Source organism: Canis lupus, chromosome 2 (genome assembly GCF_048164855.1).
Source record: "Canis lupus baileyi chromosome 2, mCanLup2.hap1, whole genome shotgun sequence".
Taxonomy (NCBI): domain Eukaryota; kingdom Metazoa; phylum Chordata; class Mammalia; order Carnivora; family Canidae; genus Canis; species Canis lupus.
Genome location: NC_132839.1, coordinates 26797241 through 26822321, shown reverse-complemented (window position 1 = coordinate 26822321; position 25081 = coordinate 26797241). Strand labels below are relative to the sequence as shown.

Genomic DNA, 25081 nt, shown 5'->3' with positions numbered 1-25081 from the left:
GTTATAATTTTTTAAATGATGGCCATAAACACATATACCTTTTTCACATATCTTACTAAATCTTCATAACAACCCATGAGTTACGTAGTTTAAGGTAATGAAATATAACAAGAGAAATATATAATACCTGTACTTCATATAAACTATCAAATAAGAAAAGTAGGTCATCCTATAAATAGTTTTAGAATCCACAAAAACAGAAAATACATGGATCAGGCATCTGTGTCTCAAGAGGACTAAAGCAAAAAGTTACTGTGAATTTATGTTTGCTTCTGAGTAATAATACACAAGTGGCTCTCCTCTCTGAGCCACCACATCCTCAATCTTCCCTTAGTCATGCTATTCAGGTTCCCTGGCATATCCTGTGTCCTCCCATCCCTTCTTCAGTTCAATTTCGATTTCCTTCATAAAACCTTCCCCAATGAATCCAATCTACTGTAATTTTTTCCTTCTCTGCAATAAGAAAATCCTAAAACTAGGTTTTATTCTAAAATTTCACTTGCAAATCAGCTGTTTAAAAATGGGAAGGTTTTTAAAAATCTTGTTATAAAATTTCCAGGCTTTGTATAAAAGTCTTCTAAACTCATAACAATGTAATAGAAAATTATTTCCTAATATTATAATAGCTTATAACAAATGCCAACTGTTTATTCAATTAGCAGAACATGAGGAAACACACCAGAGTTCTGATTCTGAATAGAACTTTTGGATGGTTTCTGGAAGGACCTTCAAAGTCCAACAGGTGTGCAAAAAACAAAACAAAACAAAAAAAATTAATTTGTTAACACTGCAGACTTGAGATTGACATCCTTCAAACGGCCTGTGTGTAAGGTCAGCCTTTGGGTGGTTTCTGGGAATTTTTATTTCAAGAAGGTTTTTAACATTCATAAAATGATGGCTCACTATACCTGAACTGTTTATAAAACAATATGGTTTTTACTAAACATTTGCTTTCTTTCTAGGAGTCTGAATTTTGGTATATACTAGGCAGAGGATGCCTGCATGACTAGCACCACCCTCCGTACCCCTGGAAAAACCATTGACACTGAGCTCCAATGAGCTTCCTTGGTGGACGGTTCACATTCGTTATCATATGCAGTTAGTTGCTGGAGTAATTCAGTGCAACTTGTGTGACTCTACAAAAAAGGGCACTTGGAAGCTTAAATTTGGATTCCTCTAGACTTCCTCCTGTGAGCCTTTTCCCTTTTCCTCCATCCTTCCCCTGCCTTTTTTTTTCTTTATAAGCTTTTGCTGTAATAATTATATCCCTGTGTATGACTATATGCTGAGTTCTGCGAATCTTTCTAGCAAATCATTGAATTTTGGGGTGTTCCTGGGACCCCCTGCCACAGGCTAACACTATATTTTTTTCATTTCCATTAAGTGTATGAACATTTCATTCTTTTTTTTTTTTCATTTCATTCTTAATAAAAGTAAACTAGTAATGGTATTCTGATCCTTCTAATCTCTGATTAGGGTTGTTTGAGGTTCTTTATATATAAGAGGATGTGCAAAAGAGATAGATTTTAGCATAAAAACTAAACCATATTTAGAAAAGAAGAAAAGTTAAGTAAGATGTAAATATATACAGATGAGGGGAAAAATACTGCTTGAAATAGAATAAACTAAGATGTAAGTTGGGAGAAGGGTTTAGGGTAAAGGAAGGAAACAGAAACCTGGAACAACATTTCTTTTCTTTTAAGATTTTATTCATGAGACACAGAGAGAGAGGCAGAGACACAGGCAGAGGGGGAAGCAGGCTCCATGCAGGGAGCCCAATCCAGAGCTCAATCCCAGGACCTCTGGATCATAACCTGAGCCAAAGGCAGACACTCAACCACTGACAGGTGCCCCTGGAACAACATTTCTATAAAGAAGGAAGCAATGACAGATGGAAATAGTGAGTCCAGTCATTCTCTGTGTTTGCAACCATACTGGTGCAGAACATCTTGGTTGCTAAGTCCCTATAAAGGATGGTTACTGACATCTAAAGTACCGGTAGATGAGTACTTGTTAACCAAGCCCAACTTTCCTCAAAACAGCCATAGAGTCACCAAAGTTTCAAAAAACTTTATGAAAAAATGAGATTATTTTCAGAGAAGTTTAAAAAAACAGCAAATAACAGTATGCCTGGAAATATTACAACAAATTTATTAGAAACAAAAAAGAAATAAAGATAAAAAGACATAGTTTGAGATAAGAAAATTCTGACAAGGGAAGTTTACAAAGTAGAAAATGAGATGTTCAAATTAGATGTTAGCTAAAACAAAAACCAATTCAGGTCCTTACCATGTCTTTGAACGAATAATAAAAAGTTCATAAATAAATAAAAAACAGGAAGTCAGATAGATTATAGCTTGTCTTAATCTTGGTAAAAATAAATGTACTCATGGGTGAAAACTATATAGGAAAAGATCAAAATAAAATAGCAGTTTGTACCAAGTTTTACATCTTTCAGATTATTTACACACTATACCTCATTTGAGCCTTGAAAGAACCCTATAAGAGGAAGGAACATTTTAACATCCCCTTTTAAACGTGAATATTTAGATTGATAAATATAAGTGATTGATTTTAGATGAATCAACTAATAAAAGAAGAGCAGAGATTCTGCTACTTCTTAAAAATGGGATTTCCTTTCCCTAGCACCATTTTAAAAACTGTGCCCCTAATTAGAGGCCTTAGAGATATGTTTGGGGTTGGGAGGGAAGTGTTAGAGGGAAGTGTTAGAAGAGTTATCAGGCTCTAGTCAGAGATTTAAAAGGAATGTTATCAGAAAGAAAATCAAAGTGGGAATTGTGGATCTTTCAGGTTATATGAGGAATCCAGTAAGTATCAGAAGTAATAGAGTTTAATAGTGTGATTATATATTGATATATATTGAGGGACCCACACATAAGATATAGAAGCTGGAAACAATATTGTTTCCAATCTTACAACAAAAAAAGGCAGTTAATCTACAAAAACACAAATTTTCTTGAACCCATAAGAGAGCTCATCTAAGTAAAGACAGACACCTCCAAGGAGAAATAGCACCACAGTACTTGATTACCTAAAGCAGATGACACATGGAATAAAGGCTGGTATGAACTGAGCTAAAATTTCTAAGAAATTGCTAAAGGCTGAGTGTGAACCAGCATGAGAATATAGAATCCCTGGGAGCCAGAAACTCGGGGGAATGCTCATCAACTCACAGACTCTTCTCACATGCCCCACAGGGTGCTCAAAAGAAAAGCTGGGGGAAAACAAGAGAATGGAGAGAGCCTCCTACACTAGCAGGCCTGGAGGAAAGGAAAAGCATCTCCTGTGAAAAATGCGCAAAGCCACCCACTCTCTCTCTCCTAAAAAGCAAAAACCTTAAACCACTGATGAAAGGACAAAAAACTCTGGTAGCCTCAGGGCACAGGTGAAGAGCGCTGAGGGAAAAGAACAGGAAAAAAAAAAAAATTCCTCTATCCCTGGTGAAGGAAGAAGAGAAAAAACATCCTGAATTCACTAGTAGTGGTTCCCCATCTTTGGGATAAGACAGGATTACTTAGAATGTAACACTCTAGAGACCCAGGGAAACAAACAACACTGAGGCTGAATCTGAATAACAGAGAATGTCACCCCCTGTCCTATACTGCCAGGCTGGTAATCATCAAGTAACAAATCAAGAGTCCACTTCTAAGGGAGGTTCCAGATAGTAAGAAGACTCCATGCCTAAGGCTCAGAAACAAATGAAAGACTTAGAGTTGAAGGCAGACCAGATACTGAGTAAAACCCTTGAGTAAACCAAACCAGCCTTCATCCTGAACTCAAAGTAATGCTAGAGAAATCTGAAGCCCACGGTGCATTGATAATCAAGCAGAGTAAAACTCCTGACTAGATTAACTTAATTGCTTTCCCCAAACATGAAAGGACTAGGAAAAAAAAAAGGCATGTTAATTTCTAAGCTAAACAAAATTCAGTCTCTATTGTCCTACACAAAATATTTAGCCTTCAACCAAAAAGTATGACATAGCAAAAAACAAAAACTAAAACAAAAAACAAAAAAAAACCCAAAAAAGCCAAACTGTCAACCAACAACAACAACAACAAAAAAACACTGATATGAAAAAGTTATTGGCATTACCAGGTAAGAATTTAAAATATCTATGATTAATTTGTTAATATGTTTTAGTGGGAAAAGGTGGGCCAAAAGCCAGAACAAATGGGAAATTTCAATAGAGAGATGGAAACCATAAAGGAAAACCAAATCAAATCAAATGCTGAAAATAAAAACATGATAACAGTTAAAGACTGCCTTTGACAAACTCATCAGTAAACTCAACACAGTAAGGAAAGCATCAGTCAACCTGAGTCAATAAAAAGCACTCACAGTGAAACACAGAGAGTAAATTAAAAAAAAAAAAAAGCCATAAAACCCCACACAATTTTTTTTAACCCCATACAATTTAAAAAATTTTGAAAACACAACTAAGAATAAAAGAGAGAACAGATCACTCAAGACCTATGTGACAATATAAACAGTCCAATATCCCTTTAAGGAAAGAGACAAAAAAAAAAAAAGAGTACAGAAAAAATATGTAAAGATATAATAGCAAAGAGTTTTTCATAATTAGTAAAATATAACACAGATTCATCCTCAGAAAACATCAAGCAGGATAAATATCATACTTAGATGCATCATATTCAAATTTCATGATAAAAAAATCTGATGTCATCCAGAAAAAAAAAAAAAAAGAAATTACAATAAACTTCTCATCATAATTTGCCATGCAGATGATAATGGAGTGATACCTTTTACAGAGATATCAAATATCATGGGAATAGATAGAGACCAGCCATCCCCACTATACCGTATCCATATCCAAATTCCTCTCCAAGGAATCCATCAATAAAGTAAATGATTGTTTTACACCATTACATTTTTGGGGTAATTTTGTTACACAGACACAGCAAGTGAAACAATGGTCTACACATCCCTACCTCTAGTATTGTTTTCTCCAACCTACCCTCCAAACTGATACCTGAATGGACTTTTAAAAATACAAATCTCATCATGTTATTACCTCTATAAAGTTAAAATCCCTATCATGATGCTCCAATTTGCCTTCAGTAAAAATAAAAACTTAATAGTCATCAAAATCCTCTCTGATCTGGTCCCTGCCTACTGATACAGTCTCATGTCTCCTCAGACCTTTTGTTCTAGCCATGTTAAGCTATAATAAGTCTCTTAAATATGCACAGTCTTACTTTTGTACTGATTTATGATTTACCAATATTAGAGATGCTTCCTTCTGGGTGAAATCCTACTTTGACTCTTAATCACCAAAAAATATAACTCGTCCCCCATGAGAAATGCATAAAAAATCTTGACTACCTTTATTTTCCAAACATGTATGATGTCAAGCAACAACCTGGTATTACCACCCCTGCTTTTATTCTTCTGAAGAGACTGTCTTAAATCATCTGAAAAATCCAAGACTCCACACTGGGGTGGCCAATTGGGAATGCACAGCAAACAGAGTGCCTAATTGACACCCGACACCTAAAGGCGAGCCTTTGCCAGGGGGATCACTGTAAGAAGAAAGAGAAAAATGAAGGATGCTCAACCTCTTTTTTCACAGGCAAAAAATTCTACACTAAAAAACAAAACAAAAAAATATACACTAATGATGTTAGCTAATCAGAAGCCCCTTACATCATTAAAGGTTTTATGATGAATCTAATGACATCATTTTTATTTTCTTCAAGACTGAAAGGAGCAAGTTGCTATTTTGCCCCTATTCTTTAATAAAAAATACCTTTCTAAAAAATATTTTGAGAGAGAGAACAAGTGAAAGCAGGAGTGGAGGGGAGCAGTAGAGGGGCAGAAGGGCAGAGAGAGAAGCAGATGTCCCACTGAGCAGGGATCCTGCTGGCTGGCTCCATCCTAGGGCTCCTGAGCTTAAGGCAGAAGCTTAACCAACTGAGCCATACAGGCACCTCTTCAATAAAAGCATCTTCAACAATAACAAATGAGTATAATTTTTAGACTAGAAAGGACTTTTCACAGGGATTTTGAAAATATTATGTCGTATTGTCTAACTTCTAGGACAAGGCACAAAGACCTCATAGCAATTTGCTTAGAAACAAGAGACAGTGGTCACAGTCCATAGATATTATGGAGGATGGGGAGGGAAACAGAAAAAGAGACAGACAGACAGAAAGAGAGATTGATTGATTGCCTCTGGCTCAGTAGAGGATTTTACCAAGGACATAAACTTTTGTACATGCTGGTTCTTTCAATTACTCACTCAACTCACTCTAAAGCCCTCTGTCAAAGTTCAGGTAGACATCTCTGCTTTTTCAACCATCATCAAATATGCACTATGGTAGGTAATTGGGATACAGAAAAGAATATGGACTCAATTTTTCTGTACTCATGAAACTTAACAAATTCTAATTTCCTCTTACACTCCTCCTGAAAGCCTTCTCTTACCTGTGCAGGCTAAGTTTAAAGCCAACTCAACAAATGTTTCCTAATGTGCTGTTTATTTTTCTGTCCCAGGACCTTTTATTGTAATCATCTATTGATGTATATCCCCTATTGGACAGAAGCTCCTTAAGCACTGGGACTCTGTTTTATTTCTATTTCCTTATCACCTGGGCTTGTGTCTGGCAATGTCAATAAATATACTTTTAATTAAAGAAGGAACAAAATTAAAAAGAAGGTGTTAAGATGGCCTAACTGCCTTTTTAAAAATAAAAGATGTAGATTAGACACTAGAAATAAGATATATCACATATAATAATTCTCAGATATTCTATTTGTGGATCACAAATAAAGGAAATATCCATATACTAATATGTGACAAAGTTAAAGATCCTACAAGTGTTAGAAAATAAAATCCACACCAATGTTCCATAATGATTCAGACACTGTTATAAATAATTCAGAATCATAGGAGAAGATTAAAAGGTACAGGTGAGTATAGGAGAGAAATAGGAAAAAGGGAGGGAGAAACCAAAAATAGTATGGTAATCACAAATTTAAAAAAAGAAAAACACCAAATTCCTTACAAATTATTTTGCCTATTTCTCTTCCCATAGCAACAAAATACTATAGTAGAATAGATATTAAAGTAGTACAGAAAGGCAATTCTTCCTTTTAGAAATGCTTTCCTCTTAACTTTTCATGCTTGGTTACCTCTGACTAAATACGCTATGCAATAGAAAATAAAAATATCACCATTTAAGGTATACATACTTAAAGTATAAAAGCAAAAGGCATTACATTATTATCCAATCTATGTATATAACTGACCACACACAAATAAAGTAATTATATCAGTGCTTAAACCATCTCTAGAGAGCAGTGAAAAACAGTAGGCTAAATTAAAATAGCCTTTGTCAATATAATAGTTGTTTATTTTATTAAGAGATAAATTCTGAATTTGGAAAAGTCAAGCATTATAGATGTCTAAATTGAGGTCTTTGTTGGTAATTTTCATAGACTCAATACAAGAATCATACATACATAACATACATTCATTTTTTTCAAAGCACATCTAATTTTATAATGTGAACTAACAGATATAACAGAAATCAATCTGGTAGGAATTAGGAATAGGGTGGGGAGGCAAGTGTGGCTATAAATGAGCAACAGGAGGAATCCTTGGGGTTCTCCACCTTGAGTATGGTGGTAGATAAATGAATCTACACATACAAAAATCACACACAAAACTAGATAGACCCACACAAATGAGTACAAGTAAATCTGGGGAAATCTGAATTAGATCCATGGATTATATCAAGATTTTAGAAGCAAGGAGCTAGAGGACTACATGCAAAATACAGAAAAGTACTCCTACTAGTTAGGACTGGGCCCAGATCAAGGTACCAGTTACATGTGCCTTCTGGCTATTGTACTAGATCTAGTTATTGTACTAGAGTTCTGCAAGATGTTACCATCAGGGGAAACTAGAAACTAGATAAATGGCACATGGACCTCTCTATATTATTTCTTATGACTGCATGTGAATCTATAATTATCTCAAAATAAAAAGTTTAATAAAAAAACAAACAACTCAATCTGGCACAACCTACTCTGTGGTCACAACAATTCCTATCCAAGAAAAACACTCTCTTCCTCCCAATCCTGAAAGTCTTTTCCTAATTACAGCACTATTCAAAGTCCAGATTTAAGCATCTAAATCAGGTCAAGATGTAAGTATAATTCTTACATACTGCAACTCAGATATAATTCCTCTCAATCTGAAGGCCAATGAACTGAAGAGAAAGTTATGTTGTACCTCCTACACACCCAAAATGCCTAGTTTTTGAAGACAGGATAATTCCAATAGATATTCCCACTCAAAAAGGTAAGGGGCAGTGAGTAGTTGGTGACAGGAGGCATGTAAAAGTCACTAGTCATACTACTACTAATTCTAATGCCTTGAGGGCACTTGTAACCAGTACCTTGATCAGGGCCCAGTCCTAGTTAGTGGGAGTACTTCTCTGTGTTCTGGCTTCTGTTCTCCAGCTTCTTGGTTCCACCATGTAAGTCATGCTTCCTTTTCCATAAAAAAGAACGCCATGTTTGCAACTAAGAATGTTTCTCAGCCATTTTTGTGGCTACAGAAGTTCAAGGATTTAAAAGTCTGTTCATTTTATGTTGTTTCAGGCTGACAGAACTCTTTTAAAAGCTTTATAGGTTTCTTATGTTTGGAAATGTGTTTTATAAACCCACCTACATTCAGGCAAAAGCCATGCCCACAGATCCCTTTGAAATATGCCCTTCTCTATTCTGGGCCCGCTGTGAGGCAGCTCTGGGAAAAAGCCCTGAAGATTCTTAGAAAGCATTTGTTTAACAGAGGAAAACTAAGAGTTGTGCTGTTAGGATTCCTGGAAGGTTTTCTGTGTGTCTAGAGTCTATGAGGGCCACCTTAAATTTTTTTGAGGTCTTAAAAATGGTTTTATAGTTACATCTTACTTTCACTTTTACGTTGAGTCTACTTTTTTCCTACCTTTGCTCTGGATTTGATCTTTATTCTGAGGTCCTTTCTCCTTTGAGACTACTTTACAGGCGGGAAAAGCTGTCCTAAGCCCTTTATATTTCCTCCAAATTCTGCTAGAAAACAAGAATTTTTTTTTTAACTCATCTTTATCCATTCATATCTCTTAAGGTATAGCCAAAACACTGAGTTGACAACACTTTAGACATTCTGCCTGGAACTCTTCTTTGCCAGATCTCAGTTTATTAAGAATATTTTCTGTTTCAGATCTTTAACAAAAAAAAAGGGGGGGGGGGACCTGGGTGGCTCAGCAGTTTAGCACCTGCCTTTGGCCCAGGACGCAATCCTGGAGTCCTGGGATTGAGTCCCGCGTCGGGCTCCCGGCATGGAGCCTGCTTAATCCTCTGCCTGTGTCTCTGCCTCTCTCTCTCTCTACGTCTATCATAAATAAATAAATAAATAAATAATCTTAAAAACTAATATTTTCTGTTTTCCATGTTACCCTGGGTGGACTGTTTTGCTAAACTTTGTCACTAGATAAGAAAGACATATATATATGATATAATCTATTTGAGAGAGCATGTGCATGTGCACATGCAAGCAGGAGGAGGAGCAGAGGGAGAGGAAGAGAAAATCCTCAAGCAGACTCCCCACTGAGCAAGGGGCCTAACATAGAACCCTGAAATCATGACCTAAGCAGAAATCAAGAGTCAGCCATCTAACCAATTGAGCCACTCAGGCACCCCTAAAGATATTCTTTATTTCCAGCTTCAAATAACATTAGCCACACTTTTTTCCAAGCCCCATCAATAGTCTCCATGAATCTATTACAGGTTTTATGAAGTCTTGTCCACCTACCAGCTGATCCCATGTACTTATAGTTTTTGCTACAGTAGCACCCCACTTCCAGATATCAAGTTCTATTCTTATTATCTACTGCTGCATAACAAATCATCCCCAAATAACTTTGGAGAATGAACAGTGGAAATGGCTGTTTCTGAAGATTCCATGGCATTTGCAACTCAGTTGGGAAGACTCAAACAACTGGGGGCTTCTTCACTAATGACTAATGCATGGACTCAGATGACTGGCAGTTTGAGAGACTGCCAATCTTGGGTGTAGATTTCTCATAGAATGGTGATAAGGTTTAAGAGGGAGCATCCTAAGAAGAAATAGCTGAAGAGTAAGCATTCCAAGAGACCAAGGAAGATGTAAAACCTCTTCTGACCTACCTAACTTGTAGCATCACTACCACCATATTCTACCGGTCTAAGGTAAGCTCAGATTCAAGGGAAAGGAAATTGGACACCATTTCTTGATAGAAGAGAGGCAAGGTCATAAGCAAAAAAACATGGTAGATAGGAGATGTTGTTGCCATCTTTGAAAAATGTAAAAAGTCACAATGGATATGAAAAGATTGATCAGGCTCAAGAGGTAAATAGTTGAGGTTTTGACCAGTGACAATTCTACCTAAGTGATAATAATATGTACAATAAAAACTATAATCATTTCTCAAAAACCTTAGACTAGAAGTTATGAAATTATTTGTTATTGGGTTTACCTTTTAACGATGAGAAAACTGTGTTTTTATCAATCAAATTTTATAAAAGTAGTTTTCTAACCTTTATTATATTGTACAATTTTTTTGAAATATATATATAATGAGCATATAGAAATAAGGCTCTGAATGTCCTTATGAAAAGCTTACTGTTATCAAGTAATTAACAATTTATACAAAATTAGAACCTGATAATGAAAATATGTGTATCCTGTCATTAAAAAAAATTCAGTACATTGCACATGCAGAAAAAAAAAAAGTGCTGTTTTTGTTTTTAAGTAAGCTCTACACCCAATGTGAGGCTTGAACTCCCAACCCAAAGATTAAGAGTCACATGTTCTACCAACTGAGCTAGCCAGGTACCTCAAAACATGATGTATTAAACTATATACTACTGATACTGCAAGAAGTGTAAGAAATGAGTATACTACTTTAAAAATATAATTTACTAATATTTTTTAAGTCCAGATAAGACTACATATCCACCATAATTGTAATTAATAAGATGTCAGTATCTTAAAACTCACAATTATCATAATTAACTTATATATCATTAAAAAGAGGGGAAGATGCTGCCAAATATTAGACCATGGCATGAAACTTTATTAGTTGTTTATAAGACACATATCAATTTCAGAAATGTTTAAAAACACATAAGAACACATGCATTTTTTAAAAGGACTTCCTAGAACTTATGAAATATGGTGCTCATTGATGTAACAGGAAGGATGCTATTATATAAAATCTTCACAATTGAACTGGTAAAGAGTATAAAAGTTGTGATATCTCCACTGTTTTTACACAGTGTGTTGATAGAGCAGAAAATAAGATTTTTCTTGGTAAATCACTTGCCTTACAACATGAGAAGAAATCCTTAAATGTTTTGATATATTCTTATCATCAAAAAGGTCTGACAAAATGTAGTTTGCTCTATACCGATTTTATTAAAGTCCTATTCGGAAAACCCACCAGAAAAAAAAAAAGGGGGGGGGAACCCACCAGAAAAACAGCTTTAATATTAAAAGAGGAGAAGTTCTTTCTAAAATTATTGGAAATGACTAGCAGACAGGATGTTCCAGATTATCCCTTTTTATTCTGAAAATTATTAGCTGCCCCAAAGATAAAACTCTTTTTTAGTTTTTTTTCTAGGCACAGAGGAGAGCCATGGTAAATTAAACACTATTAGCTAAAGGTCTGTCACATATAAACATGGTACATTAGCTTGCACAGTCTTGCTTATATTTTTAATAAGCTGAATAAATTAATTTTGACCACAAGGCTACTATAATTCCAATTCTAGGTAAAGTGGCAGCAAAGGCCTTAAAAATTAAATGTTTCAATTCATAATACAAAACAAAAATGTCAACTGTTTTAAAATTCAAATATTTCATACAGATAGGCATTGATGATCAGATCTTTTAAATAATATCACTGAACATACAATGTATTATAAAATACACTGTATTTTTCATTGAAAATGAAAATATTATCTGAGAAATCTAATCTTTCAATCTGATAAAAATGTACTTTTTAATTATCTTTTGATATTTTGAACCAGTTTACTTAGGGGCTGCCCTCCAACTTCGTTTTTTTATTTTATTTTATTTTATTTTATTTTATTTTATTTTATTTTATTTTATTTTATTTTAATTTTATTTTATTTTATTTTATTTTTTTTATTTATTAGATATAAAGATCACATGTGATAAGAATTCAAAGTATCTTAAAAAAAATTGATCATTGTTTACCTATATATTTGAATTAAGGGGCTACATTTTTTCCCCTCACTAGAACATTAGTTTAATATATAAATTAACCTGTGACTTTCAGAACTTTCCTAAATTTCAAGGTCTTATCTTCTGATTCCTATTCTCTTTCTCTAATTTTCATTATATACAATTAAATCTTTTAAAAATTATTTTATTAAGTGGAATTTATATTTCTTGTTATTTATTTTAAAAGCTAATCCTCAGATGATTCTCTTTAAAAAAAATTCCACTTTTTAAATAAAAAACTTCAAAAATAAAAACCCTTGAATTGAATTACTATTTAACCTTATAAATTACCTCTGACTCAATTAATTGATTCTCCAAAAGAAAGACAGCTCTTATATTTTAATTCTTGAAGTACCAATAGAGTAACATAAGTATCTACCTACTTATTCTTTACTCAAGGGAAAAACATGCATATTTTTTTCTACAAATATTTAATATGAAGATCTATTATTCCTTTAGATTTCTAATTAACTTCTATTATTGGTTAAAATTAATTAATTAATTAACTAACTAATTAAAAGGGCTTTAGAGAAATTGCAGTTTAATCTTTAAAAAGTCCTAATTTTTTTAAAATCTAAATTAAATAAATCAACTCTAGTTCCCTAAATACCTTCCATTACTGCTATTCTGGTCTTTTGATACAAGTAAGGTAAGCAACAGCTGCTTTTGTTCCAGATAGATATTAAAAGCCCATGAGAACGATATACACTTTAAATTACAGAAAACTATATATAATTATCACTTCTTAAATTTCCTAAAATAAGAAAAAATTATATTGGCTCTTTTTTACTTCAAAGAAAATTACTGACACAATTTTTTTTTCTGTTTTAATTTAGCCTTGCTATGACTTAAACTCTGTAAAAGTTTTTAAAAACAACAAGAAAGGGAAAACGTTTTAAGCTAATAATCTGAATTAAATTTGAGAAGAGCACAGACGGCCTACCTCATATTTTAAATCCATAAGGTGGAAAATCTACTAAGGTTGGAATTGTTAGAAAAGTCTTTACTAAAGAGGTAGAATTTTTTTGAACAACTTGTTCTGCAAAGGATGTAAGAGGAAAGCCTGTCTTTTCCCACTACTGCAAACTGCTCAAGTTTATCAGTGTTTAATAGAATTTAAATTTGGAAAAGAAGCCAGAGAGTTGATTCAGAGAATGTCTAGGAAACAACTGGAGCAGGAAGGTCCCTGAGCAAGGGCAATCATTTTTGTTCTGGAAATGAGCATCTTCTCAGATAGGAAAGAGGAATCAGTAGATGATCCAAGTGGTTGCACAACTTTGACACAGCAAAATATAGGAGCTGGCTAAGAGCAAGTAAAAAGGCAGAAAGCTTCCCTCAGTTACACCTGCCATTAAACTTTATTGGCACTGAAGAAACTAATGTCAAACATTCATTGAAAACACAAAAGCCTAGTTTCTCTCAAAGGTAGAATTAGCCTGAACGTCCCATCAAGTGAACAAGCGGACAGAAAACTAAGCAATAAACGGCAGCTGAAGAGCCAGGAAGAAAACCTTTGAGAGTCAGCTAGCACATGCCCTGCTTATTCATTGCACCCTCCAAGAAAGCCCACTTAAAAGTGAGAGGTTTCCAAGCACACCCTAGATTCTAAAGGACCCAGCAGTGATGCCAGCTCAACTTGATCTTGGTCTGAGCTTGAGCTCTCATCCAATCAAGATAGGTAAGAATGATTCCCAAATAGTAGACTTAAAATGCCCCACCCACTCGACTCTCCCCACAATGCCTCCAGTAAATAAATGTAAATAAGTAATTGGGAATGTGGACACAGAGATAAAGCTGGATAACTTCCATTTCAAACATGAAATCCTGCTGAGATTCCTAATACTCTGCAAATCTCCCACTGCTCACGTTGCCACTTCCTGTGAATGAACATAAAATCCTAGACTTAAAAAAAAGAGTAGGCCCTATTGGAGGAAAAACTGACAATGGAAATGGGGATAAAAGATCAAAGGTTATAGTTATGGCGTGGAAAAGGTAAGAAGGGTATATAAGTTGGAGACCTATGACAGGATAGGTTTACAGATTTAACTTAGAGCAAGCTCCTAATGTCCTTGTGGAAGACTATTTCACATTAGAGAAAAAAGGAAGTTAGTCTGGTGTATGTGGTTATGTGTATGTGTTATGTGTTGATGAAATCTGTGTAAGGAAAACACCCCCATAATTTCTAAGACACATTACATTAGAGTCCTATTGTAAGCAATACAGAAGTAATTTTTCAATATCTAAGGCTTTTGATCACAATAAAAACTATAGTATGACGTCAGCTCTGAAATATTTTCCTTTATTTCCATTTTCATATTTATCTCAGAGGTGACAAAGGAAGGATAATGATGACAGGAGGTATACGATGACACATAAAATAAGGTAATAAGGGAAAACAAGAAGAGGGAATATGAAATGGATCACATGTGAGCATTACAACGTTCCCATGGAAGTAGGTACTTAGTTTAGAAATAGTATGCCTGAAGAATGTATATTCCTTCATCAAATATTTATTACCGATTAAGTATAAGCCACTAGACTATAAAATTGAACATGATATATTTTTACAGCTCTTACATATGCTTACCTCCCTTAGGTATCAAAAAAAATTTTTTTTAAGATTTTATTTATTTATTCATGAGAGACACACAGAGAGAGAGAGGCAGAGACACAGGCAGAGGGAGAAGCAGGCTCCATGCAGGGAGCCTGATGTGGGACTCGATCCTGGGTCTCCATGATCAGGCCCTGGGCTGAAGGTGGCGCTAAACCGCTGAGCCACCCAGGGTGCCCAGGTATGAAAATTTTTACATTTACTTACTTAATAGGCAGGTCAATACATGACTGACTGCTAAAACAAAGCTGTAACGAAGAAAGAGGACTAATATAGACAAATTTCCCTACCTATTAATCTAACTTTCAGAAACTTCTAGAAGAAGTCATGGATCATTTACGTCCATTTAGTTTTCTTCCTATATTTGACTCTACTTTCTTCCCCATACAATACATTGCTGCTTTCTAAAATGAATTGTGGCCTATATAGATCATTCAGGCATTGACATAGTTTGAATCTCAAGTTTTGCTTCAAAAACCATAAATAGCTTTTGAATATCTTAGGAACTCAACATAGTACATTAACACCAAACAAATGTTATTAGTTGCCTTAGAGTTCAAAATAGAAGCACCCTGAAATAGTGAACTGATTCGGGAAATTTCCTTGGCTATGCAGAACACTAGTTAAGCTATCTAAGCGAGTCTATCCAGTGTGGTATTTATCTCCCATTGGTCTTCCACTTTTTTTTTTTAATTTTTATTTATTTATGATAGTCACAGAGAGAGAAATAGAGAGAGGCAGAGACATAGGCAGAGGGAGAAGCAGGCTCCATGCACCGGGAGCCCGACGTGGGATTCGATCCCGGGTCTCCAGGATCGCGCCCTGGGCCAAAAGCAGGCGCCAAACCGCTGCACCACCCAGGGATCCCGGCCGTCTCCCATTGGTCTTAATGGTAGCACCTTCTTTCCTAACACCCCCTAAATGTGAGCATTTTTTCCCAAAATTTCTATTCCGAGGCCTCAATTCTTAATTTACACTTATTCTCTCATTTTTTAGCCCACTCTTAGCTGAACCTACTTTATGTTCTTCCTTCCAAATTTCAGATTTCTCTGAAATCTGCTAATGGTATCTGCTAATGAATCTTGGTTCATCAGTAATGTTAACTACAAATTTCAAACCTTTTCTTTCTTCCTTGATTCTCACAACTCATCTTTTTTATCCTTCGTTTTCATCTTTTACTTTTTATTGTAATCGCTGCCACCCTAACTAGAGGGCTTTTCAGCTTATACCAAGACTATTAGGGTAGCCTCCTCCTAGTCTTCACCTTTAGTCCTTTCTTTTCTTCAGTTCCTCTGACATAATGCCCTCATATTAATCATCCTAAAATATAACTTATTATATTTTAAATAAGCTAAAAAAATAACTCTCCATTGTAGACATAACAAAAGTTTTATCCAGGATAGTTGAAAAAGTACTCAGGAAATATTTGGAAAATCTCAATTTTCCTGGCAAAACCTCACTCAAGTTTTAAGCAATGGCATATCTAATAAAATAAGTAGGTTGAACCAAAATAAGCATCTTTCAACTTTTTAAAGTTTTTTGATTGTTCTGGATTCTGACATTGGTAATATACAAAGGAAATAAAGAGAGGCGGTTCCTTTTCTTCTTTAAAAATCTAGATATTTTAACATAATATATCTTGCATATTTTAAAGTTTGTCTTTGATAAGAAAAATCATGAAACTACATTAAAAATATCTATACCTTCTTTTTGAAGAGATTCCAAGAATTTCCTTCTAGAGAGTTCAAAGATTCAAAAGTTAGCACCTGAGCTTTGAGAACTAATGATATCTATCTACTGTGGCTGGCTGCAAATAATTCTTTGTATTATAACAGCAGATGTTTGTGGTTTTAAACCCAAGAGACAGGGAACAGTATCAAATCAGATATATGTAGGGTGGAGGGGGACCCCTTAATACTCAAAATAAATGCAATCAAATTTATGAACATTAAGTCTGAAAATAGGTAATGCATTCTTATTTGTACAAAACTGTGTCACGTCACTTATAGCCCTGTCCATTATTTCTTAATAACTATTATGTAAATTTCTCGTATATATTCAAAGATACAATACTTCAATTTGTGGGCATTTATTTAAAGAGATATGGATCCCTAACCTCACCACCAATGCCCACAGAATCCAAGAAATACAAGAATAATTGAAAACTAGATGTGGTAAAAAAAAAAAAAAAAAGAGTTTTGCCAAGTATTTTTAATGTCTTTCCCTCATATCAAAGGGGGAAAGGAATAAAACACAAGACAAGACTAGAATGAAGTTGTCTAAGTTGTCCAAAATAGAGCTACTATTTTTTTTGGCCTTTTAGTTGTTTGTTTAAAGATTTTATTTTTAAGTAATCTCTATACCCAACACAGGGCTCAAACTTACAACTCTGAGATTAAGAGTTGCATGTTCTACTTTCTTTTTTTTTTTTTCATGTTCTACTTTCTAAGCCAGGTGCCCCCAAAATAGAGCAATTCTATTTTTTTAATAGACCAATTCTAAATCAAGTTGTATAATATATGAAAAGTAAACAAAGTGGCTATAGAAATATGACACCATAAATCTAAGGTATTTAGATATATTTCACTTTTCCTTTTAAAAATCTCCAAAATAGCTTACTACATATGACTTATAAATTTATGCATTTCCTAGTTTTAAAAGTACATTAGAAATAGGTATTATTTTTGAAAGAGTATCATATTTCTATCAGGTTTTGTTTTTATGTTAGGACTCTTTTGGCAACATAACCTGAGGCAGTGTATCATCAGCATCAAAAATAGTAAAGAATAAAGATCTTCCCATATTCATCTTTTCACATTCACCAGAAACTTTTATTAAAAATGAATACATCAGTATGAAGAACGAGGTTTAAGATGAAATTCCTTTAAATCATATTTTTTAAAAAATATATTTTCCACAATGAAACAAATTGTCAATAAGCTCATCCTTGTTCTGCTTATCTCTTTTCCACATTAGTTTCCTCATTCATTTAAGGGTTTCATAATATCTCTCTAATGCTACAAATTATGCTATAAAAGATTTTTAAGTCGAATCCTTTCACAATGCTTTATAGTTTCTTTGATTGTCTCCTTTATTCATGTTTTCTGTCAAATGACTGACATCACATATTGCCCTATAAGAAATTCCAGGATCAAAAGAAATAAGAAACACAGCTGATACTGTTATCAGCAGTACTTAGAAGCCACCCAGAAGCAATCCTAGGTGCAGCAACAGACAAGCTAGAAATACAGACACACAGACACCACAGGTAAAGTGGTGAAAGTGTGTTTTCAAATTAACATAGGCTACACAAAACCAAAAAATAAATAACTTACCTTATGCTAGAAAGAATATAAGGTGGTTTATAAGGTTTATACATGGCAAAAGAAATTAAACTGGATCTTAAAAGAAATGAAAACAATGATAGAAACAATAGAGCAGAAAAGGTAAAAAGTGAATCTTACTACATCGCTACCTACTGAGGTGAAGAAAAGCCTATATACTGACAATATTAGTCACACACCTAAAACAGTTTTTATCATCTTTAATGGATTTTAAATGTAATTCTATTTGTTCCTAGCCTATTAAGAACTCTAATTTATATGCATTGTTTAGGAGAATTATGGCCTAAGGTGATTCATTCATTTGAGCATTTACTAATTATAGCTACTATATGCTGAAATCTAAACACATATTAGAATTTGTGTGTATTTGCCATCTCTCTTTCCATATTCTTACATACATATATATACATTCTGATTGATATAGCAATATGAAATATAATCTCTCCATGTATTTTACTACTTGATATTTCAAACTTCTTGGGGAAAAGTCTCTTTCACTAGGTGGTAGCCCATGAGAATAGGGATATTTATTTTGTTCACAGTTAGATTCCCTAGTGCCATGCCTCCTGAGATATAAAGCCTTTGCTGTCTGCTTTGATTCATTTGTTATGTCTTTACAGACTACTGTTTTATCCAAATTTGTTTTGAAATACAAAATGAATAAAGGTAGTATTAAATGACCTTCCTGCAACTACCATCCAGTTATATATACTAAGACAAGAAATAACAAATACTTATTAGATAATATTTTATTTCATCATTCATTTATATAAACACCCCACATAATTTGAATATCTCATGTCCAGCACCACAGAGGGCACAGGGGATGAAAAGACAAGTAAAACAAAGCCTAATCCCTGAGGAAGTTCACAAATCATTATAGAAAACATCTCATTATAAAAATCTAATACACAGGAATATTAAGGAGGTACACGGAAGATGTTATACAAAGGGTGTACTTAAATCTGCAATAGTTCCTTTTTCTTTTATAAAAAATATTTTAATTGAAGTATAGTTGACATACAATATTTTAGTTTCAAGTGTGCAAAATAGTGATTTGATAATTATATATATTATAAATGCTTAATACAGTAAGTGTAGTTACCATCTATCACCAGACCAAACTACTACAATATTACTGACTATGCTATACTTTCTACAGAAGTATTTTCCTAAATAATATATGATTATCTGAGAAAATAATTTTCATGAGGTAGGAATAAAAACATTATTCTCCTATTATTTTAATTACATAATATCACATGTTTTATATAATTTTTTTAAAGTATCCCATCACTACAAACCTATAATATAACAAAATCCTTTCTAGATGTTATAAACATTCTCTTAGGCAAGAATATAAAAATCAGCCACATGTTATCAACACTTATGACTAAAGTCTATCACTTTATCCAAACATCCAAACAATTTAAAATATCTCTAGTCTCATGGAACTAGAGGGTATTATGCTAAGTGAAAAAAGTCAATCAGAGAAAGACAATTATATGATCTCAGATCATAATTCCACTCATGTGGAATTTAAGAAACAAAACAGAGGATTACAGAGGAAGAGAGGAAAAAAACAAAACAAAGCAAAAATCAGAGAGGGAGACAAATCATGAGATTCTTAATCATAGAAAATAAACTGAGGGTTGCTGGAGAGGAGGGGAGTGGGGAGATGGGGCAAATGCATGATGGACATTAAGGAGGGCATGTGATGTAATGAATACTGGTGTTATAGAAGTCTGATGAATCACTGACCCCTACCTCTGAAACTAATAATATATTTTATGTTAATTTAATTTAAATTTAAAAAAATAAAACATGTCCAGTCTCCCAAACTTACAGACCACTGCATTGTCAACATTTATTGAACATCTATTATTTGACAGACCCTGGGGAAGAACAAATCTAATTTTCTGCTCTCAAAGAGCTCATTGTAATAATGTGATTTCATTACTACCACACTAAAGCAATAATATATTTTGGCCCTATCATTGCTTTAGGACAATTAAGGAATCTTCATCCATACCAGAGAACTAAAATTATAATCACTATATACATTTCTCATTAAGTTCAGTAGTATATATTGATACTTTTCTTAGGAAATGAATGAAATTAGAAATAAATTGTAAAATAAAACAACTCTATGTTAATCTGAAGCAGAAAAAAAAGCTAGTAAACATTAATTAACTCCACATAAAAGCATTGCCTGTGATTTCAGGGTAAAATAAAAACATAACCAGTAAGGAGAAAATAAAAGCTAGTTCAATAAACTTTCCAAATTAGTAGGTGTTATTTTTAATCATGCAAGGTGACCATTTACTTTTTAATCACAATATTATTATAGTATCTAATAATAATTTAACAGCTCAGATGAACTTACTTCTCACTCAGGATAAAAATAACTGGTTCATGTTAGGCATCTCCTAGCCACATGGCAAAATAATTGTTCTATAGTAAAACCTCTACATCCTCTTATAAGATAAATTCCTAATTATTAAAATTTCCTCCAACATTTCTGATTTTATTCTCTACTTCCCTCTAGAAAATCAACAGGTGGACATATTTCACAGTACCTGTCATAGTAGAGAAGAATCCAACAGATTTGTTTGGAGATCATCCCTTTATTTGATGCCATCAGGTCTCAAAGATGAACCATAGCAATACCATAAAGACATTAAAAAATACTGTACATATTTCTTTTCTAAAATTAATTATCTTAATTATAGCTTAAAATCTTGTTATTTTAAAATTAAAAAAATACAAATATAGAAAAATATAGGTTAAATTTATGAATTTTGCAAAATATGATAAAGCAAACACATGGTTACTATAAAGTAACCATCACCATGGCCAGGCAAAATGGAATTTTGCCAACTATCTCAAAAGCCCTTTCCATGAGCCCTATCCCAATCATAACCTCTTCCCATTTCCCATTAGTAACCATTATCCTAACTTGCATAATGATCATTTCCTTGTGTTTTTTAGAACTTTGTCATCCAAAAGTGCATTCATATACACTATTAACTGTTGATTTCCAAATGTATCACGATTTTACATATAGTATTCCATATAGATGCTAAATATTTAATGTTTTAAAATATAAATGCAAGAAGATCAAGGTTTTACTCATCTTAAATGTTTTCTTTTTTTTCTCACAATAAAATATGAACGGTGTGGTTTTTTGAAGGAAAGAACATCAACTTTTGAAGGAAAGGATGTCTATAACCATTTGGCAAATAAAATAATAAAGTGACAAAAATCCATATTCTAAAGAAGCAATGATCAGGAAAACTTAAACTAACTAACTAAATAAATAAATAAACCAAAAGCTAAAAATGTTTCTAGGATAACAACTACCATAAAAAATTTATTAAAAAGTATACAGTGAGGGCACTTGGGTAGTTTAGTCTGTTAAGCGGTTAAGCATCTGGCGTCAGCTTAGGTCATGATCTCGGGGTCCTAGGATAGAGTCCCTCATCAGGTTCCCTCCCCCTCTGCCCCTCCCCATAGCTCATGCTCTCTCTCTCTGTCTTACTCTCAGATAAGTGAATAAAATCGTTAAATAAAAAAATAAAAAATATACAATGTCTAAAAGTACCATCTACCCAGTTTATAGATCTCTCCCTTAATAGGTACAAATACAAAAAATACAAATTTTTTCATAAGCGATGCTAAATGCCTACAGCGTATAAAAACACAGGACCACCTCAAATGTAAACTTTATTTTCTTAAGTTTTTTATTTTCTATTTTTAGAAGAGACACTGTAATTCACTGAAAGGTAAAATTTAATCTGTTTTAGAGTAAATTTCCTGAATATAAAATTAATATTAACCAAAGATATTTGGAAAATACAGATATATAGACAAAAAATAATAGTCATGCATTATTCCAATATCAAAAAGTAATCATTCTTAATATTTTAGCCTATTTTTTAATTAAGAAGATTATTTGTTATTTTCTTCATTATGCCTCCCCATTATTTCTTCCAAAAAGTAGTCTACATTTTGTTATCCATTCAATCATATAGATAAACAAAGACTATAAAATAACAAGACTACTTTTTTAAACATGAGAATATGGGACACCTCTGTGGCTCAGTGGTTGAGTGTCTGACTTAGGCTCAGGGGGTGATCCTAGAGTCCCAGGATCGAGTACCAACATTGGGCTCCCTGCATGGAGCCTGCTTATCCCTCTGCCTGTGTCTCTGCCTCTTTCTCTGTGTCTCTCATGAACAAATAAATAAAATCTTTAAAAAAAATAAACTTAAAAGTAAATAAATAAACATGAGAATTTTACATACAAATAAGTATTTTTTTTATTCTAAAGATGAAGGTATTAAAGAAAACATTTATCAGAATGCCTCCCAAGAGTTACCTTAAAATTCAGTAGGTCTACCTAATAATTACTACTTAGAAATGGTTCCATAATGAACTCTAATAAAGAAATATAACATTCTAGAATTTTACTACAATCTTATTATTTGTTCCTGTTTCCCATTTTCTTCCCTGAGTTTTTCAAACTTCTATATCTACACATTAAAGATGAATTATGTTGATCATTTTCAGAAACTGTCACTAAGTCAGAAAATCCTACTCATGAAAATTACCAGTAAAGTAAGCTACAAAAAAAGTATATTTCTAAAAACCCAATTATAACATGAAATTATGTAAGTCAAACTCTTTCACAAATCTCCATTTTAAAAAAATTGGAGATGTATTATCACTGAAAATAAACTGGCTTAAAGTTATAATAAAAATGCCACATAAAAAAATCAAATTTCTTAAAATACTTAAGGTAAAGTCATAAAATATCTAATAAAGCATGTGCTAATACTCATAATGTATTTAAAAATCCAAATACTTAATTTTTTCTAAACTACATTTTCTTAGGACCAAATTACATGCTAAGGGGTTATTCTTCCTTGAAAATCTATTCTAATCTATTTCACTATTTCTAATATAATCTAATCTATTTCACTCGTGCCTCTAGTCAATGCTCATTTTAAAAAACCTTGAAATATTTAAGTGGGTTCCTAAAGTTAGTAAGTGTTAATGAAAATGCCTTATGAATGCAACACGTATATGACAACGATGATGATGAGGCTCTGACAATGACAAAGATGTATCTAATGTTTCTATGAGATCTATATTAGTTCGATATTCCTTATAAGACCTCCATGGTGAACAGTAGGGTGCATCTTCCTCTACAATAGAATTATGAAGAAGTATTTATATAATTAATTTCTTAAAATGTAGATTCATAAAAATTATGGTCCTTGGACTACAATTCTGGCATTATTTAAGGCCATCTAGTTATCAAAGTTAGTGAGTATTTAAAAAATATTTCCCATGACTGGTAGACCATATCTGGGTGTGTCTTTTTGGTGTGGGAGATATATGAGGTGGAGTATCCATCCCCCTCTAGCCAGATTCCTTATTATCTTGACGGTTGGGTCTCTGCTCTACTTTCTGCCAAGGGTAAAAATGGAAAACAAGATTATCCAGATAAATACTATGTCCTGGGCCCTGCCTTATCTGCCTTTTCTCTACTTTTTCTTTACATGCAGAAGCATCCCTTTCGCTCATCTTCTCCCCAAGAAGTATTATTGCTTACTGCATAGCAAGCTTTATGAATATAATCAATATCAGATGAGGCAAGCATGAGCAGTCACGTTAACCAGTTTAGCACAAGGTTAAAGTATTACACTGTCCCTCCCAGATTCCCAAGACTTTTACTTCTCTTCAGCCTGTACACTTTTCCTTATGCTCTTTGGGGGCTGTAATGTCCTAGCTATGCCTATTCTTTAGTCTAAGGCTGAAGTATGTCTTTTGGAAGAACAAGGTCTTTTTTCCTTTTTGAGCCCAGTTTTAAGGCTATTCACACAGAATGATGTCCCCCTCCTATCAACTAAAATAGCTCTCTGATTAAGTTTTAGGTAGTCACTACCAGATGACCTCAGGTCTCAGCTCCATTTCCACTTCCTTCAAACTAAGGACACTGGATTTCCTTCCTCCCAAACTCAGGTTGTCCTTCCTTTATGGTCAATTATGCAAACAGTATTTTCCCAGCCCCTTCACAATACCATCTTATTTTTAAATGCATTTTTTCCCTAAAAAAATCTTGCATTTTTTTCCTCCTCCTCTTTTTCTACAGTTCTACTTCCTGATACCATCGACTCTCTAAAACCACATTTGCAGTTCTTCTAACAAAATGCTCAATCTACATCACCTAGCTATGGATAGTACATGTCCTTCCTTAGGAATTAAAAAAAAATTTTTAACTGCATTTTTGTTTTTGCACAGAATCTTTTGCTCTCTTGTGTTTCCTTTAATTCACAATAAATTTTATTTGTAGAAATGAATTCAGTGTAATGGATATTTAGCTTTCTAATATATAATCCAAAGGTATAAAAAAGAAAAGTATATTATCATACATTTTTTTCAATCTTATGTACAAAAGAGGAACTTATCATTTACAGAATTCTTATGACTCCTTTTATGGAATACAGAATTAATACTTAATTTTTATAAATCTGAATTTTCACAAATCAGGCATACTTATAGATAAAAAATAAAAACCTTTAATAACGGCATTTGGACTAACCTCTTATCCTAAGATTTTCAACAAGACTTAAATACTCATTTGTATTTCACTTTTAAAGTTATAACCCTATTTCTCCAGAAAAAAAATAACAGCCAATTTCTTAAAACCAATGGAAAAGAATAGATGGTCCAATACATTTTTCAGGAGCAGTGATTAAAAAGAAAACTGATAATATGACTTAGTAAAATTATATATTAACTCA

At 33.4% G+C, this 25081-nt stretch overlaps 1 protein-coding gene and 1 long non-coding RNA gene across 10 annotated transcripts in view; both read right to left on the bottom strand.

Moving 5' to 3' along the window:
- Nucleotides 1–25075, bottom strand: part of LOC140614321 (uncharacterized) — a 73698-nt gene extending 48623 nt beyond the window's left edge. The window contains exon 1 of the long non-coding RNA XR_012015220.1: nucleotides 20849–25075. This is a non-coding gene — a long non-coding RNA (uncharacterized lncRNA). The remainder of the gene's footprint in view (nucleotides 1–20848) is intronic.
- SSBP2 (single stranded DNA binding protein 2) overlaps nucleotides 1–25081 on the bottom strand; it is a 302263-nt gene that overhangs the window by 157920 nt on the left and 119262 nt on the right. The gene's annotated exons all lie outside the window — the stretch shown is intronic.